We start from the raw sequence: 20,731 nt of genomic DNA on the forward strand, positions 1-20,731 counted from the left end.
TGATCAATAAAGAATTTATTACATGAATAATTTATAAAAGGATTTCTCCATTAAGTTTTTTGAAGCGATATTAAGGTGTCTTCTATGGCTATTTCTAAAAACAAGTATTTAAATATATAGATTATCTTATGCTGCAGTTACCCACATCCAGGTACACTGACATAGTCGCTGTTCTGTGAACACACAGAGTGTACACCACCAGTTGAGATTTCTATCTGGAATGTTTTCCTCAGGTTGCCTCTTAGCTACTTCGCCCACTTCCCCCATGTGTTGCTTAAATTTACCGTTTCAGTGAGGTCTGCTATGACTTCTGTGTTCATAATTTCAGCCACCATCCTCCCCCATCTCAGTACCCTTGCTCTCCTTAAACTTGCTCACCGTTTTTGTTTTTGTTTTTCTTTCCCCACAGCATGTGTCACCCACTAGTACACTATACTTGATTCACTTATGTTATTGTTTGTGGCTACTGAATTCTGTTTCCTCACTAGAAGTAAGCTCCATAAGGGTTGACAATCTTTTCACTTAATTTAACAGATAGATCTTGTGAACAAAGACCAGAAGAGCATTGCTGGTTGCCCAGTTTTACAAAGTCAAGTCGTAACCCACTGCTGTTGCCCACCTACAGTGCACTCCTTGGATAGTTAGATACATGTCTCAAGAAGAATTTCAATGACTCCAAATTCCTCTACCTTCCCATACATAGAAAAGGCCTAAAATCACTAACTCTTGAGATATCTGTTCTTTGTGATTAGCAATGATCTACCAGACTGTATGCTTGACTGCATGTATTTCCTAATAAAAAAAATCATATATAAACTGACCTCTTCCCTACCTCAGAGTTAACTAAGTGTCAATCTCCCAAGTTATAGTCTTCAGTAAATCCCTGGATAAAACTTGACTCACAACTCCTGCATTGTGCATCTTTCTTTATGTAGACAATCTAATTGAGGATGGCAACTGCCTTTTTTAGAATAGTGTTTGACATATAACACACTCGATAAGTATTTATTATTTAACTATATGAAAGAACCACCACTGCCACTTTAACCTCATTAGATTTTATTTTGTTCAAATTATTTTATTTTCTTCTTTAACTTTTAGATAATCTGCACAGAAGGTTAATGAAGAAGATGATATTCAAGATAGAATCTCACTAAGGCAACTGACACAAGGAGAGAAACTTTGATTTAGGTGTTTCTTTGCTCTCTCAATTCTTCTGTTTATGATGACCCCTGCACAGAAAATATTTGCTTGGAGATATTCTAGTATTTCCCTTCTACACTACATTCTACTTAAGAATCTACAACCACAGCTTTGAAAGTAAATGCAAATTACACTACCTCACCAACATGTTTGAGTATGACAAAAAGAAGTCTTTGATAGCTTACTGTACTCTATGTGTGTGTGTGTATATTTATATATATGTGTATATATATATATTTAAGAACAAGACCTTTATTATCATAAATACTAGGAACTTTGTGAGACACTGAGTAAATATTATGAACTGTACTAAAAATAACTGTTAGGTTTTTGTCAGTGAAGCTGAAATATATGAAAGCCCAGGATATTTTAGGAAATGTTAACCACCTTGTTTACCATTCAAGTCTTTCAAAAGAGCTAGTCTGAAGTCATTTCAAAGAGGACAAGGTATCAACTCAGAGAAACCCACTGATGGTTAGCATAGAAGTAAGTCATTTTTACTGCCAACTTGTGGAACTTAACATTCTCATTTTTGTGATTGTGGAAATCACATGTAATGACTCTCATTCAAATTTAGCTGGTTTCAAATTACTACTTTCTATTCATCTCTGTCACTTTACTTTTCATTTTGAAAGCCTGGAAGACATAAATTGAATTTTGCAGCTGGTGAGGAAATGTTTGTAAATCATAGGAAGAAGCCTAGTCAAAATTTAAATCAATATACCTGTATCTCAAAGGTAATAAAACTAGTACATGATATACATTTCATATCACATAGGAGCCAAATTAAACTTGTAGTTAAAATATGAGTCTCTTTGCACAGTCCTCCTTTTTCCAGTGATTGGAGAAGGGACAATTTGTTTCCTTTGAAAAATAATTTTTTGGAACGTTTCATAATTGTTTTATGATATATTTACGTGTGTAAATAATAAACCCTAATTTGAATTAAAGTTATAACAGACTTTTTTTCAAACTAAAACTAAAAGTGTTTAAAAAGTGATAGTTCTGTTCAGTTCAGGCAACTTTGAGAAAGAATGCATATAAAGCAAAACTTGACCTTTGTGGTAAGAGTTCGTATGTGGGAGCATTACCTCATTAGAGACAAATCTTCTAGTTATTCTAGATTATATACACAATGGATTGAGCTAATACGATCCATTATTCTGACGCGATGAAAACCAGAGGTTGATAAGGTAAACTTTACCACAGATCTGCAGCCTCAAAGACAGTTTGCAAATAAGAATGATCATGTGTAAGAACTTGGCTGTTACATCAATCTTTTTAAATATCTTGTTTGAATCCTATTCCAGAAAGTACAATAAAGCAATTTCTGAGGGGAAAAAAAAGTCAACTATTTTCAGCTCCCTTCTCCCTCAATTTATGTACCAGCTGGAAACCCAAAAATGATGTTTCTGAGAACTGGTTGTCATCTGGAGTCAGACTAATATTGATTGGTTCATACTCCCTTTCTTGTAATTTATCAGCGCTTTACTCTTAAACAAATCACTTTGGCTATCAGTTTATTTATATTACTACGGGAAATGCAACAATACCTAATTTTTAAGGTTGTTCTGAGTCTTAATGAGGTAATGTTTACAAAGCACTTGGTACAATCAGGCTTTCAGTAAGTAAATCAACATGTTAGTCATGACTTTGATTATGATGACGCCTACAACAGAACTCTCCTGCCTCTCCCTCACCCACTATCACAAAGATCGTCCCAAGACCCAGAATGTTATTTTTTAAAAAAGGTTATGACAAACTCAACCCTTCTGAAAAGCTTTATTGAAGAAAAATCAGCCAGGGTGAGGTTGGCTCAGCTTTCACTCTAGGGAAAGTCACTAGTATAGCCTGATTATTGCTCCCCTGCTTATATTCCTCATGCTGTTTTGCCAAGCTACTGTCATGGCCCCTTTATAGTATGTTTCTTGATTTCAGTGCATGATTACTGTTTTGAAGATGGTGCTATCATACCAGGTGTCCCTGAAGAGTTGTATTAGTATATACATTCTTAGATTTCTCATTGAGGTTGTTTCCGCTTCAGATATGCACCATAAACCTTGTGTTTTTCTGTGAAAGTTGCCTACTTTGGCAAAGCATGATTTAATTTTTCTTTCAAATGCCATACTAATACTATGCCATATTTCATCTTTTTGACATTCTAATATAGTATCCAAGATTTTTCCTGCTGTCTCTCACTCTCCAATCTAGATTATATCACTAACAATCTGTGAATAGATTTAATATAGCACTTAATTTACAGAATTGCAAATTCTTCTTTGTCTGCCCTTCTCACTGTACTTAAATCCTCTGGGAAGAGAGGCAGTGTATCTTCTTAACTGCTGCTTCTAACATTTCTAGCACAGCAAAATTTCTATTGAATAAGAAATAGATGTATGCACAGAATAACGAAGGATTTTCTATCAGCTTGTTTTTTCCAACACAGTTTCCAGAATCATTTCATAGTTAGGTATTGTTAATTACCTGAATATTTGATCTAAATATAAATATTTTTAAATACTTAGTCCTACTTCAAACTATGGTAATTTTATCATCTTACTGTATTGGTCAACCTCAAGGGTTGTTCTCTATTTACATTATATCAGGTTAAATATGTTTTCTAGGCTTTCAAGTTTGTCCATAATCATTGTCTACCTTCATTATGCAAATGTAGTTCTCTAATTTTTGACATTTTCTCTAGTCCTGTCCTTATAGGGACTTTAAAGGCATACACTTATATTTTTTCCTTTGGGAAAAACAGATTGCCAATACCCTCTCTTGTCAACCCTTTTAACATAGTGTATGACAATCTGTTACGCAATTAATGATATATCTTTATTTTGTTTATAATTTCAAGTGTTTTAATTTTGTCATCTCCACCAGAGGATATTGATTAATTTCCATAATACCATTGATAAAATTTGATTTCTGTTATATTTTCAGCTTTATTCTTATAGATGGACAAATTTAAAAATATCTACTACCCACCATCTATGTCTATTACAGTTAACAGGAAACTATAATAATAGACTCAAAATTCTTGAATAATGCTACATAGACTTTTAATTATTTGGAAAAGTAGTTTTTGTTACAATTTCAAGGATAGAGACACTTTGCATGAATTATCTCATTGTGTACCATGTGTGGCATAAGTATATACTTTTTTAGTTTTAGAAAAAGTAAAACAGATCTAGAATTAAACTCTTATTCAATATTGAAAGAACTCCACATTAGACACGTAGAAGCCTCTGTTCCAAAAACACTACCATTATGACTACTCAAATATATTTTGGAACCATATTTCTCTAATTGCTACAGTAAATAAATTATTTTAAATGATTTTGTAACTTTAAGGGTATTCTGTTTTTTAGAGAAGCCTCAAAATGTCCCCCTCCCGAAATCCCTGCTCCTTGGTATACCTGCTCTTAATCAGCTTAATCCTACACTATATCGGTATTAGTCTATATGAACAATAGAATACAGCAGAAGTGACAACATGTCCCCTCCACAATCAATTATTAAAAAATTATACAGATTCCATCTTAATCTCTTTCTCTCTCATTTTCTTTCTGTCTAGGGAAAACCGTAGTATTAGTTTCCTAATGCTGCTGTTAAAAACTATCAGAAATAGAGTGGCTTAAAACAATACAGTTATTTAAAGTTCTAGAGGTTAAAATTCCAATATTAGTCTTATAAAATTAAGGATTGATTCCTTCTGAAGGCTCCAAGGGGGAATCTATTTCTTGCCTTTTCTAGCTTCAGAAGCTTCCCAGATTCCTTAGTTACAGGTGTACCACTCTTTGCTACTGTGGTCACATTGCCTTCTTTCTCTGGCTGTAACTCAATTGTTTCCTTCTTATTATGACCGTATGATTACACTGTTTCGCCTGGATTATCCAGGACAATTTTCCCATCTCAAGATTCTTCTCTTAATCACTGGGAAAATCCCTTTTGCTTTGAAAAGTAACAAATGTATAGGTTGGATATCTTTGGGAGACTATTATTCTGTCTATCACATGATGCGATGATCAGCTTTACGGAGGGGCCTATGCGACAAGGAACTGAAGCTTGCATCCAATGACCACATGTGTGTTCGAAATCAAATACTCCAGCCCCAGTCAGGTTTTCAGAGACCACAGCATCTACCTAAAGTTAAAATGATCCTCATGAGACACCTTGAATGAGAAGCAATCAGCTAAGATACTTCTGAATTCTTAACCCTCAGAAGCTATTAGATAATAATGGTTGGTTGTCTCAAGCTATTAAATTTGTGGTAATTTGTTGTATCAATAGATAATAAACCCCTAAAATGCTGAGGGACAGTTGTTCTTTGGTTAAAATCATCAACTTTAGATATTTTTCTGGGGTAAAAAATCTTTAGGTCAATTTTCAATGTGATATTTCATCAGAATTCACCGTTTCATTCAGTGTTTTCTGAACATTTTATGTAATTAAATTAGGATGCCAAATTATTGAATTCATTTATGAGTGTGTCCTTATATTATTCCAACCAAAACCAAAACTTCAGTAAAATTCATATTAGCAAAAAAGTAAAATAAAAAAATATTAGTTTAAATTCTATCCACAAACAATTATACTTGATGCCAAATCATTTTTGTTTTTCTGATGACAAAATATGAAACTTTCTTGTTATATTTTAAAACATATATCAATATATTAAGAACAAAATTAAAGTCTATAATTTAATAAGCAGGAAATAATCTTCGATGCACATTACCCTCCTCAGTGTGGGTGAGCATTATCCAAACCTTTGAGGTCCCAAGTAGAATAAAATGCTGGGTAAGAAAGAATTCTTTTTCTCTGCCAGAAAGTCTTCAAGTTGGGAGATTGGTCTTCTCCTGCCTATTTTTTTGAGCATTTTTTATTGATTTATAGTCATTTTACAATGTTGTGTCAAATTCCAGTATAGAGCACAATTTTTCAGTTATACATGAACATATATATTCATTGTCACATTTTTTAATCTCTCAGCTACCATAAGATCTTGTGTATATTTCCCTGTGCTACACCGTATAATCTTGTTTATCTATTTTACAATTTTGAAATCCCGTCTATCCCTTCCCACCCTCCGCCCCCTTGGCAACCACAAGTCTATATTCTCTGTCCATGAGTCTATTTCTGTCCTGTATTTATGCTTTGTTTTTGTTTGTTTGTTTTTGTTTTTGTTTTTTAGATTCCACATATGAGCGATCTCATATGGTATTTTTCTTTCTCTTTCTGGCTTACTTCACTTAGAATGACATTCTCTAGGAGCATCCATGTTGCTGCAAATGGCATTATGTTGTCGGTTTTAATGGCTGAGTAGTATTCCATTGTATAAATATACCACACCTTCTTTATCCAGTCACCTGTTGATGGACATTTAGGCTGTTTCCATGTCTTGGCTATTGTAAATAGTGCTGCTATGAACATTGGGGTGCAGGTGTCTTTTAGAATTACAGTTTTCTCTGAATATATGCCCAGGAGCGGGATTGCTGGATCATGTAGTAAGTTTATTTTCAGTTTTTTTTAAACATTTTTTATTGATTTATAATCATTTTACAATGTTGTGTCAAATTCCAGTGTAGAGCACAATTTTTCAGTTATACATGAACATATATATATATACTCATTGTCACATTTTTTCCTGTGAGCTACCGTAAGATCTTGTGTATATTTCCCTGTGCTATACAGTATAATCATGTTTATCTATTCTACAATTTTAAAATCCCATCTATCCCTTCCCACCCTCCGCCCCCTTGGCAACAACAAGTTTGTATTCTATGTCTATGAGTCGATTTCTGTTTTGTATTTATGCTTTGTTGTTTTGTTTTTGGGTTTTTTTTTAGATTCCACATATGAGCAATCTCATATGGTATTTTTCTTTCTCTTTCTGGCTTACTTCACTTAGAATGACATTCTCCAGGAACATCCATGTTGCTGCAAATGGCATTATGTTGTTGGTTTTTATGGCTGAATAGTATTCCATTGTATAAATATACTACATCTTCTTTATCCAGTCACCTGTTGATGGACATTTAGGCTGTCTCCATGTCTTGGCTATTGTAAATAGTGCTGCTATGAACATTGGGGTGCAGGTGTCATCCTGAAGTAGGGTTCCTTCTGGATATAAGCCCAGGAGTGGGATTCCTGGGTCATATGGTAAGTCTATTCCTAGTCTTTTGAGGAATCTCCACACTGTTTTCCACAGTGGCTGCACCAAACTGCATTCCCACCAGCAGTGTAGGAGGGTTCCCCTTTCTCCACAGCCTCTCCAGCATTTGTCATTTATGGATTTTTGAAAGACGGCCATTCTGACTGGTGTGAGGTGATACATCATTGTAGTTTTGATTTGCATTTCTCTGATAATTAGTGATATTGAGCATTTTTTCATGTGCCTATTGATCATGTGTATGTCTTCCTTGGAGAATTGCTTGCTTAGGTCTTTTGCCCATTTTTGGATTGGGTGTTTGGTTGTTTCTTATTAAGTTGTATGAGCTGCTTATATATTCTGAAGATCAAGCCTTTGTCAATTTCATTTACAAAAATTTTCTCCCATTCTGTAGGTTGTCTTCTTGTTTTACTTATGGTTTCCTTTGCTGTGCAGAAGCTTGTAAGTTTCATTAGGTCCCATTTGTTTATTCTTGCTTTTATTTCTATTGCTTGAGTAGACTATTCTAGGAGAAAATTTTTGAGATGTATGTCAGATAATGTTTTGCCTATATTTCCCTCTAGGAGGTTTATTGTATCTTGTCTTATGTTTAAGTCTTTGATCCATTTTGAGTTGATTTTTGTGTATGGTGTAAGGGAGTGTTCTAGCTTCATTGCTTTACAGGCTGCTGTCCAGTTTTCCCAACACCATTTGCTGAAGAGACTGTCTTTATTCCATTGTATATTCTTGCCTCCTTTGTCAAAGATTAGTTGACCAAAAGTTTGTGGGTTCATTTCTGGACTCTCTATTCTGTTCCATTGGTCTATATGTCTGTTTTTGTACCAATACCATGCTGTCTTGATGACTGTAGCTCTATAGTATTGTGTGAAGTCTGGGAGAGTTATTCCTCCAGCCTCTTTCTTTCTCTTCAGTAATGCTTTGGCAATTCTAGGTCTTTGATGGTTCCATATAAATTTTATTATGATTTGTTCTAGTTCTGTGAAATATGTCCTGGGTAATTTGATAGGAATTGCATTAAATCTGTAGATTGCCTTGGGCAATATGACCATTTTAACAATATTGATTCTTCCAATCCAACAGCATGGGATGTCTTTCTGTTTTTTAAAGTCTTCTTTAATTTCTTTCATCAGTGTTTTATAGTTTTCTGTGTATAATTCTTTCACCTCCTTGGTTAGATTTATTCCTAGGTATTTTATTACTTTGGGTGCTATTTTAAAGGGGATTGTTTCTTTACTTTTTCTGTTGATTCATCATTAGTGTAAAGAAATGAAACTGATTTTTGAACATTAATCTTGTAACCTGCTACCTTCTGAATTCTTCGATCAGCTCTAGTAGTTTTTGTGTGGACCTTTTAGGGTTTTCTATATGTAGTAACGTGTCGTTGTCATATAGTGATACTTTTACCTCTTCTTTTCCAGTTTGGATCCCTTTTTTCTCTCTTGCCTGATTGCTGTGGCTAGGACTTCCAAGACTATGTTGAATAGGAGTGGTGATAGTGGGCATCCTTGTCTTGTCCCAGATTTTAGTGGGAAGCTTTTGAGTTTTTCACCATTGAGTACTATACTGGGTGTAGGTTTGTCATATATAGCTTTTATGATGTTGAGATATGTTCCCTCTATACCCACTTTGGTGAGAGTTTTTATCATAAATAGGTGTTGAATTTTATCAAATGCTTTTTCTGCATCTGTTGAGATGATCATGTGCTTTTTGTCCTTTCTCTTGTTGATGTGATGTATTACATTGATTGATTTGCGTATGTTGAACCACCATTGTGTCCCTGGGATGAACCCCACTTGGTCATGATGTATAATCTTTTTTATGTGCTGTTGGATTCTATTTGCTAATATTTTGGTGAGGATTTTGGCATCTATGTTCATCAGTGATATTGGCCTGTAATTCTCTTTTGTGGTAGTGTCTTTGCCTGGTTTTGGTATCAGGGTGATGGTCACTTCATAGAATGAGTTTGGGAGTATTCTCTCCTTTTCGATCTTCTGGAAGAGTTTCAAAAGGACTAGTTTGAGTTCTTCTTTGTATGTTTGGTAGAATTCCCTGGTGAAGCCATCCGGTCCTGGACTTTTATTTGTAGAGAGGATTTTAATTGCTATTTCCATTTCCTTTCTAGTGATTGGATTGTTCAAGTGGTCAGTTTCTTCTTGATTCAGTCTTGGTGGACTGTACGTTTCCAGAGACTTGTCCATCTCCTCTAGGTTATCCAGTTTGGTTCCATATAGTTTTTCATAATATTCTCATATGATATTCTGCATTTCTACTTTATTTGTTGTAATTTCTCCATTTTCCTTTCTTATTTTGCTAATTTGTGCTCTCTCTTTTTTCTTTGTGAGTTTCACCAGGTTTATTGATTTTATTTACTTTTTCAAAAAACCAGCTTTTGGTTTAATTGATTTTTTCTATGGTTTTTTTAATCTCTATTTTATTTATTTCCTCCCTGATCTTTATAATTTCCTTCCTTCTGCTGACTTTTGGGGTTTTTTGTTCTTCTTTGTCTAGTTCTTTTAGTTACTGTGTTAAATTGTTTATTTGAGATTGTTCATCTTTTTTGAGGAAGGTCTGTATCACTGTAAACTTCCTTCTTAGCACTGCCTTTGCTGTGTCCCATAAATTTTGTGTGGTTGTGCTTTCATTTTAATTTGTCTCAAGGTATTTTTTAATTTCAGCTTTGATTTCCTCATTGACCCATTGTTTTTTTAATAGCCTATTGTTTAATCTCCATGCTTTCCTTTTTTTGCCCTCTGTTTCTCTGTTGTTGATTTCTAGTTTCATGGCATTGTGGTCAGGAAAGAAGCTTGAGATAACTTCTCTCTTCTTAAAGTTGCTGAGGTTTCTTTTGTGCCCAAGTATATGTTCAATCCTAGAAAATGTTCCATGTGCACTTGAAAAGAATGTATATCCTATTTGGGGGGGGGGGTGTAATGCTCTGAAAATATCCACCAAATCTAATTTTTCTATTGTATTATTTAGTTTCTCTGTTGCCTTATTTATTTTCTGTCTGGAAGATCTGTCTAGTGATGTTAATGCAGTGCTAAAATCTCCAACTATGATTGTATTCCCATCAATACCCCCCTTTATCTCTGTTAGTAATTGTTTTATGTATTTAGGTGCTCCTATATTGGGTGCATATATATTAACGAGTGTAATATCCTCATCTTCTATCACTCCTTTAATCATTATAAAATGTCCTTCTTTATCTTTCTTTATGGCCTTTGTTTTAAAGTCTATTGTGTCTGAAATTAGTACTGCAACACCTGCTTTTTTGGCTTTTCCATTTGCATGGAATATCCTTTTCCATCCTTTCACTGTTAGTCTATATGTGTCCTTCTCCCTAAAGTCTCTTGTATGCAGCATATTGAAGGTTCTTGCTTTATTATCCAGTCTACCACTCTGTGTCTTTTGACTGGAGCATTTAGTCCATTAACATTTACAGTAATTAATGATAGATGTGTGTTCATTGCCATTTTGAACTTATCTTTGCAGTTGATTTGATATTTCCCCATTGTTCCTTTCCTCTTCCTTTTGTGGTTTGGTAATTTTTCTTTGTATTATCATGGATTTTATTTAGTTTTTGTGACTCCCTTGTAAGTTTTTGGCTTGTGGTTACCCTTTTCTGTAAGTCTGTTAGCCCATTACTGTATCTCAAACCCATCCTACCGAAAACAAAAAATTTTTTAAAAGGAAGAAAAAAATACTCTATATTTTCTTCCTTCCCTCTCCCACTCTTAATGATTTAGATGTCTTCTTTTACAATTTTGTGTTTATTTTATTTGTAATTCATCAGTTATCACCTTTCCAGTTATAAGTTTCTCATTTCTGTAGCATCCTGCTGCTTTTCTATTTAGAGTAGACTTTTCAGTATTTCTTTTAGCATGGGTTTAGTGTTGCTAAACTCTTGTAGCTTTTTCTTGTCTGTGAAATTCTTTATCTCTCCTTCTATCCTAAAGGATAGCCTTGCTGGATAAAGTATCCTAGGCTGCATCTATTTTTCATTTAGGACTTTGAATATATCTTGCCACTCCCTTCTGGCCTGTAGTGTTTGTGTAGAGAAATCAGCTGAGAGCCTTATGGGGGTTCCCTTGTAAATCACTCTTTGCTTTTCTCTTGCTATCTTTAGGATCATTTCTTTATCCTTGACTCTGGCCATCTTGATTATGATATGTCTTGGTGTGGGTCTGTTTGGGTTTTTCCTGTTTGGGACCCTTTGAACTTCCTGTACTTGGATATCTGATTCCTTCTTTAAGTTTGGGAAGTTTTCAGTCATGATTTCTTCAAATACCTTTTCAACCCCTTTTGTTCTTTCTTCCCTTTCTGGGACCCCTATTAGGCGTAGATTGGCATGCTTTATATTATCCCATAGGTCCCTTATGTTATTTTATTTGTTTATCTTGCAGTTGTTCTGATTGGGTGCTTTCTGTTGTCCTGTCTTCTAGGTCACTTATTCGTTTGCTGCTTTATCTAGTCTACTTTGCACAGCCTCTATATCAGTTCTCATCTCAGCCAGTGTGTTTACAGATTCTACTTGGCTCTTCTTTATAGCTTCAATTTCATTTTTGACACATTTTATATCTCTAAACACTATCTCTTTTAGTTCCTTCGATACTTTGATCACTCTTTTTTCTGAAATCTTGATCTAGTAGGCTATCAATGTCTATTTCATTGATTGTTATTTCAGGGGATTTCTCTTGTCCTTTTAATTGGGAATGGTTTCTCTGCTTCTTCATCTTGCTCATATCTCTCTAGCACTGTGGCTTATGGAGTATCAGTTATCTATTGTGGTCCTTAAAGGAGTTTATTTATTTTTCTATCTAATGCCTATGTAGGAATAAAACTTAAAAAAAAAAGGAGAGATAGAGAAAGAGAATTTTAAAAGAAGGGAGAAAAAAAGGCTTGAAAACAGTATGTAATTATAGAAGGGCAATTTGAATCAGACTAGCATTAGAGTTGAGATGTCTTTTTAAAAAACCCTTAAAAAAAAGGAAAAAAGATCAAAAAACGGTATTTGAAATCTATGTATAATCAATAACAGGAGATCAAAACCAAAAGAAATGAAAATGAAATCAGGTGGATTTTTTAAAAAATAATAATGTAACTACTTTTAAAGAAAAATATTAAAGGAATTGAAACTAGAAGCATATACAATTGTTTAGAAAGTAAAAGTTAAAAAGGTAATAAAAAATAGAACAGATAAAAAAAGATATGATAGAGAATTTTGAAAAAGGGGAGGAAAAAAGGTTTGAAAACAGTGTATAATGAATAATTGAAGAGCAAGTTGAAGCACAATAGCAATCGGGTTGAGATGTCTCTTAAAAACCTTTAAAAAAGGAGAAAAGAGGGGAAAAAATTGAAACCTATGTATAATCAATAACAGGAGATCAAAACCAAGAGAGATAAAAATGACATGATGTGGTTTTTTTTTAATGATAATATTTTAACAGAAAAATTTAAAAGGGATTAAAACTAGGAGGATATATAATTGTTTAAAAAGTAAAAATTAAAAAGGTAATAGAAAATACAACAGGTAAAACAGATTTTTAAAAAAGGGGTGTGTGAGAAGGTGTTCTCCTGGAGACTGTGTGCTGTTAATGAGAAGTCTTTCTGTCTTCACCCTGTTTCACGATCTCAGCCTGCTGTTTCCAGAGGCCCTCTGTTGGTGCCCTCCTCTGTGCTGCTCCCAGTGCCTTTCGGCAAGCAGATCGCGCCCCCTCCCAGCACAGCATTCCTGCTGGAAAGGTGGGGGGCCACCCGCCGTCTCCTGACGCTGGTCGCTCCGCGACTTCAGCCGCTGTGTGCTCTGCCCTGGGTCGGCGCTCCACAGGCGGGCCCTGGGAAGACCACGGAACAGCCCCTCCCCTGCTCCAGGCTAAAAGTCAGCTCCTTGTTTGTCCTGGCAGCGTGAACTTTGCGAGGCACCAGGGTGGAAGGATCCTATCTGACTCGGGCTGCAAACAAATCACTGTCTGGCCTTTGAGGCTGCCGAGCCCCAAGGCACAGATTCAGGTTTCACCCTGGCCCCTACCTGGGTGCCAAGTGCTGGAGGATATGGCGGCTGTGCCTGAGTCCTGCCTCTCCTCTCCTCGCTGAAAACCTTCCATGGGTTTTCAGAGATGGGGGTATGTACCCTTCCCCCAGGGTTCATACAGCTGTGCTGTTTTATGGCGGACCCAGGTCGTTCTGCCCTGGGCACCCACTCATCCACATTGCGCAGCCCCCTGTAGTCCTCCGGGGCTGCCTCAGTGCAGCCGACCCCGTCTTCCGCCTGGCTTGGGCAGCCTGTCCCGGCCTCCAGCTGCTGGCTCGGGTCTCGGGCTGGGTGTCGCAGGGACCCTCTGTGCCCGATTAACTTAATTTTGCAGGTCAAGGGCTGCTCCGTACAGATCCAAGCCTCGGAGGCTCCCCCTCTGGCCTCACGCACGGTTGGAGAGGGGGAGACCCAGCGAATGAGCGCTAGTCCTCCTTTGCTGCTCCCTCCCTGAGGGACCAGTCCCGCACTGTTTTGCCTTTTGTCTTTCTTTTTTTTTTCCCTTTCTCTTACCAGATTTTTGGCATCTTTGTCTTTCGAAGAGGACAATGTTCTTTCGGAGTTCCGCAGGTGCTCTGGTTGGCTGAGTGGGTCTGTGAATGTGAGTCTTGGTGTATCTGTGGGAGAGGGTGAGCCATGAGTGTCCTACTACTCCGCCATCTTGGCCTCGTCTCTTCTCCTGCCTTTGGACTCAGACTAGAAACTTCATCACTGACTGTCCCACGGCTCCAGTTTACTGACTGCAGATCTTGGACTACTCAACCTACTCAAGGAATCACATGAGCCAGTTCCTTATAGAACTTATAGAACATCTCTGTATGTGTATGTGTATTTGTATATGTTTATCTCCTATTAGTTCTGTTTTTCTGGAGAACCCAGATTAATAAAACATTGACATGAGACTGGTATTTAAATATAGGCAAAACTTCTACCAGTGGTACAAAATTTTGATAACTATTGCTTTACTTTTTAATAAGTACATTAAGTAAACCTGAAATTGAAAATAAGTCAAATTAATCTGAAAGAACAGCTGTCTGATCTAAATTAAAAATCTAAATAGTGAAATAGGAAAATTCAGTACTTTTTCATTAAACATGAAGTTTCATTTGTTGAGCTCATTTCAGGCAAAAAAAAAATTTTTATTGCAAAAATTAAAGACAATAATTGCCCAATAAGATAAACAAAATAGTAGTTGAACCTGCCCATTTCATATTTCATATGAACATAACACAATTTTTCACATTTCCTATTGGTACTTCCAGGTAGCAATTAGCAGCTTCTTGTGTCTTACAGGTTCCAGCAAAGATAATGGCACACTTGATTGGTATCCCAATTGGCTGACAGGAGCAGCAGTATCAAATAGCTACTCCTACTTACTCATACCTTCAGTTATCACTTTCTATTGAAAGAAAAGTGTTGTTACCTTGGAGCTATATGTACATAGATTAGAAATTTAAAGTGGAGGTCAAACAAATGTACCTCAGCTTATTTAAGTAATACTATTAATAACAATAAGTAAAATTAGTAATACATTAATAATATCTACTTAAACTTCTTTAATAACAGTAGCACCTTTTATATAAGATCATATGATATATTTCACAAATTAAGGAATTCGGGTAATAGACATTAACCAGGACTTAGCACAAACAGAATTTATGATCATCTTACATATAAAGGAATACAATTTAAAGAACTGCCAGGACAAAATGGGAAACTGTATTAACAAGATACAGGGATGGTACCTGTAAAATGCAACTGCAGATACACATCAGGTACTGGAGTTAGGGACTAGAAGGATTCTGGGGCATCTAAGCTGTTGCATACTTCTTGTTTTAGCTATGCTCTGTACATCTGCAGCAGTTTTTCTTCTCTTTAAAGACAGTCTTTTTTTTTACCTATTTTCAAACTGCATCACAGTAATTGGACACTTCATTGTTTCAAAGACTGAGTATCTAAGTTTCAGCCATGCAGGTAGACTCATTGGCTGTCTTTTAGTGCATATTTCATATTCCTGGGAGAGAATATCTGATAATTAAAATCACAGGTCGGTGTGTGTGCTCACCCCTGTTTAGCTACCAATGCCCAGGTCAGGAGTTTGGGACCACACTCTGCATGTGTGACCAGTGACTGAGAATCAAGCTGCATTCTCAAAAGAAAAAGGGATATTTTGTGGACTGGATACACACTGTAAATAGTACTATCTATAAATGCAAGGAAATTGAAGGGAATTTAAAATTACATTGTATTTATTAAATAGATCTCTCAGAACTTTAAATCCTGTTTTTCAGAACTAAGTGTACCATTAAAAATGTCTGTGAATTTCATAGGCATGAGTATAATTGAACCTAAAATAGTGAAATGTGATCCTTTACTAATATAGAAATAATCGCTATAGTCCATATGGGCTCAGAAAAAAATTTTTGCAAAACCAATTTGGCTGCTTTCTTTGATATAATTAATAAAATGACATTAAGAGTGGTATTATAGACAGCATATATGTTAGGATTTGATCATGTCTTCTAAAATAGTTTTGTAGCGAACATAGACAGAATGTGTAAACAAAAAACGAACTTTAACAAATATTTTTTGTTTGCTTTTTGTTTTTTGTTATTTAGCTGACTGATGGAGATCTCTGTTCATCTGTAAAATTGGTGAGTTTTCTTTTACATCAGTCATTCATGAGTTATAATTATAACTTGTATTTTACAATTAAAATTGTGAAGAAAATAAATCTTATATTTAGGATTAATCCTGAAAGGACTATGTGGCTTTAAAAAAAAAATAGTGGTGTCTTGAAAATGGCCAATAATGAATGTAAATTTATTTGCTATGCCACAATGACAGGGCAACTATGCAATTTTTTGTTCATTAAAAAATCCATTCATGCTGATATTCTTTCACTTATTGAAAAGATAGCCAAGACAGAAACTGAAACAAAGAGAAGCACTGACTTTTCCTGCTTAATTCAACACTTTAACTTATCATCTCCTTTCAGCTTCTTTATTTCTTTTCCATAAATTTTTTTTATGGAAGTTACCTTGTCTTTAATTAAAACGGCACAGACAATATTAAACAGTCAAAGAAAACTTTATTCAAGATTATTGCAATAGGGGAGGAAGTCCAATACTAAGTCTGAACTTAACTCCACCTCAGTGGTAGTGGTACAATTTTAAGGCTGGAGTGAACAAGTGGAAAAGTACTGGAGAATGTGTGGCCATTTGGATTTGATCATTAGCTTTATCTTTATGACAGGAAGTGGTTTTACAACTTGGAATAAGGAGCACCCATCAAAGTTAGGCTCCTACCCTCCAACAGGAACTAGGAGATGGGTGTATTGTCTCCTTTGATAATTGTATTTCAAAGAGATGGCCCCCAGGTCCTTAAGAAAGACATTCCCAGATTGTAAAACTAGCAAGAGACTGGTTTCATTCATCTCAAAGAAAAAGAGAAAAAATGTACAATTATGGGTTTTCTAGAATAAAAGCTCTAAGAAATGGGAAATTAAGAGCCTACAGTCAAGAAGATTCTAAATGTAGTCTAAAATGGCTAAAATGAAGTCAAGTTATGGAGAACATTACAGTCTTCTGGGTCATAGGATTGAAGAAGGGTACACTAAGGACTTCATCTTCATGTTCAACTTTTAATTTAAAATGTAGCTAAAAGTGGAAAAAATGTTAAATTTGTTAAAGCTTTGAGATGTTGATTATATTATTCATTTATGATCATTTTAGTATTAACTATTATATGTTTACAGTATTACAAATATTTAATATTATAATTCCTCCCCAGCTATAAAAAAGAATGAAATTCTGCCATTTGCAGCAATGTGGATAGACCTAGAGAATAGTGTGCTTAACGAAATAAGTCAGAGGAAAGACAAATACTGTATGACATCACTTATATGTGGAATCTAAAAATAATACAAACAAATGTACATGCAAAACAGAAACAGATTCATAAATATAGGAAACAAACTAGTGGTTACTAGGGGGAAGAGGGAGGGAAGAGGGGCAAACTAGGGGTATGGAATTAAGAGGCACAAACTAATAGTAATTACATTATAGGCATTATTTTATAATAACTTTTAATGGAGTATAATCTGTAAAAATACTGAATCACAATGCTGTATACTTGAAACTAATATATTGTGAATCAACTATACTTCAATTAAAAAAAAATGCCATGTTCAAATTGTAAAACAAAAATTTATAATTTTCATTGTAAACTTAATAAAATGGGCTCATCCTATTCTGATAGATATTTTGTAAATATTTCATAGTTATAAACAATCTATATAAATTTATATTGTATTTAATTTTGTCACATAGTATCTGGGGAAATTCATTTGGCTATTTGACATTCAGAAATAATACTATTAAATGCAATTATCATGTCTTACGTACTTTCTATGGGAAGCTTCTACAATAAGAACTTAACCAGCATCGTCTCATTTAATCACTGTAATAAATATTATCACAGACTTACAAATGAGAGATAAATTAAGGCTTGTCCAAGGATACAAAGGTAATACAAAGAATTATCTCACTCATCATCAGTGCTTTTGACTACACAGTACCCTGTCTCCAGACTCCACCTTCTCCCCTTTCTAACAACTGACTTCTCCATTAAGCATCTTAAACATATATTTTAGCCCAGTCCATGACAAACACGTTTGAATTCTAGGCAATTAAATTATTAAATCATGCTTCTTAATCCTGAAAGCATTATCTGTCTCAAAGAATAGGCTAATGTTTATCTTCATAACTTTTAAAAAGAATTAAATTCTAATTTTTGCTTAGCCACCTAAAGATAACTCATTGCATACTATAAAAAAAATTGAGTATAAATTGAAAATGACACTTAAATTTCACTACTTCATTAAAGAAGTAGACCTTATGCTATTTTATGTACAAGAAAATCATAAATCTTAAATTTAAAACATCCTACATTTAGATCATTTCAGAAAGACATGCAGGATGGTGAGGCAATTAGCATATGATCTAGACAATCTAACCTTTTTATGTTAATGCTATGGACATACTCCAGGTAAGACTCACAGCTGCAGTCAGCATTCCCTTCTTTTACTGGTGTAGCATCAGCAATCAAGTTTAAAACTGTGTAAGAGCCAAGCATTCTTTCCATGAATGAAAACAAAAGGCTTGGCTCTCAAATTTGCTGAATGGCAAATATTTGTTCTCTTGTTTGCTGATATAGATGAGAGAAAAGGTGTGTAGGTTAAAACACTGAGCAACTTCTTAGGGATTGTTAGGTATTATGAAATGCTTGAGAGCTGTTTGATGAACCATTATTCAGCAACATAACTATTTTAGAGTTACTAATGACTGAATGAGGACAGTAGGCAGTTTATGCTGGCATGCAGCAATCAGCAATGTGGTATTTATGTCTGAACAAATGTATTATGTACCCTCCAAGATGAAAAAGCAGATGGGAGCAGACTATGCAAGTGCTGGATAATGTATTTCATAAAAACAAGAAAAATATGATTTGTGAAGTGGATGTAAAAATATATTTGACCAGCAGTTGGAAATTTGGATTCGACACTTGGCTCAGCTGCCTACTACCAGTTCTTGAATCTTCAGTGTCCTCATTCAGAATGCTGACTCACGAGGTGACTAGGAACAGTTCAGTGGTCCTGAGTCTTAGTACCTGTTCCGCCATTTACTTTTAAGTCTCAATAACTTTATCTTTTAAATAGTAAAACAATGGTCATTTTCTTGTAGAATAGCTTTGAGAATTAAATGAGATAATGTAGTGAAAGTACCCCACACAGTGCTCTGCTCTTGATAAATATTAGTCGTTACCATTTGTTTAGTTTTTTCTGCATGTGTGATGGAGGTACTGTGGATTGAACCCAGGACCTCATGCATGCTAAGTGTGTGCTCTACTGTTGAGCTATTACCCTCCCCCGAGCTGTTACTATTTTCAATAGAGATGACAATCTTTCACCCAGGATCTAATAATATTTTGCATTCGGTCAAAGATAAAAATGGATTTTAATTTGGTTTATAATGTTAGGCAAATGTTGCGATGTAAATTTAAAAAACCATCATCTTGTTCAACTTCCATTTAGTTAAAGCCCCAGTATAGCTCAGTTTATTCAACTTTCCATGCTGTGGATCATGTATTCTCCTTAGGCAGTCTATTGCAATTTATGTCTGAATGTTATAAAATGTATATACCAAATTAGAACTTAAAAATACACTTGAATATAATGATTTTACTGTAACGAGCCCAGTTTTAGAAATAAAATTCTCTGTTGGCATACTCTGGTCAATTTAGCTCTTCTAATTAAATGATATTTTCTCCCTCACTGTTTATGAGGGGTTACTTCTGTAGTGTTCAGCAGCAGCAACTTTAACTAGGAGATGTAACTGGAATATTTAACTATCTTTTGATGCCCACCTTGAGTTCAAATAGCTAATATACCTCATATGGGGACCCAGATTGTTTATGCTGAGAACTAATTACTTGCACTAATAGTTACACATAAAATATTGATAAGGGGAATAAAAAAGAAGAAAATGAAATGAAAAAAGTGAAAGACTATTTTCTTGTAAATATGATAATATTTAGAGTAACGTCCCTTGCTGACAAATGGAATACTTATGGAAAAGAAATTGAGACTTGATTCTAAGCCATTGAGAGGTTTTCTTAGACAAGTGACATAATCTGAGAGTTTTACTTGTTATAAGCAGAACCCCTCTGCATTTTGCCATGGATGGGGAAAGACGCAATAATACCTCATATACTAAATATTTCTGTAAGAGCCAACATACTCTATGTAAAAAAAAAGAAAGAAAGAAAGAAAGAAAGAAAAAAGCATCATCTGGCACTTGCTGTTGCCGAAAGTCAGTGAATTATCCTTTTCCTTACCTCCAGGCTATCTTAATAAAGATCTAGAGTTAATTAATTAATTTAAGGGTTAAGAAATAAAACCATTTGCCAGGAATTAGCAGAGTTATTTAAACATCTGTGTCATGAAAAAGACATTTTATTTCATTCCACTAATGAGTTGACTTAAGAGCATTTAATGTATCTGTGTTCTTTAAGATTAATGAAATTAAGGAAATATGTTAAAGCATTCTTATTTCAGCATTATAAACATTTATTTTACATACAGTAGGGCAATCATTTTGCCATATTCTTAGATCTGCCCGTTTTCCTTCTCTCTTGCATAATTAAGTGTTGTTTTTAACATATGATCCTACAAACACAAGCATTTGTCCCTGGGCTGAGAATATTATGGGGAGAAAGACCAAAACAGTGTATAAGCATTTGTAATATATTTGTGCCAATTTTAG

The 20,731-nt window shown here is 34.9% G+C and overlaps 1 long non-coding RNA gene across 4 annotated transcripts in view; it reads left to right on the forward strand.

The window, feature by feature from the left end:
* Positions 1-20,731, forward strand: part of LOC140699150 (uncharacterized) — a 174,506-nt gene that overhangs the window by 53,305 nt on the left and 100,470 nt on the right. For all 4 annotated transcript variants that reach the window (XR_012077153.1, XR_012077155.1, XR_012077152.1 and 1 more), the window contains exon 2: positions 16,025-16,060. This is a non-coding gene — a long non-coding RNA (uncharacterized lncRNA). The remainder of the gene's footprint in view (positions 1-16,024; positions 16,061-20,731) is intronic.

The sequence above is a fragment of the Vicugna pacos genome, chromosome 11, assembly GCF_048564905.1.
Source record: "Vicugna pacos chromosome 11, VicPac4, whole genome shotgun sequence".
NCBI lineage: Eukaryota > Metazoa > Chordata > Mammalia > Artiodactyla > Camelidae > Vicugna > Vicugna pacos.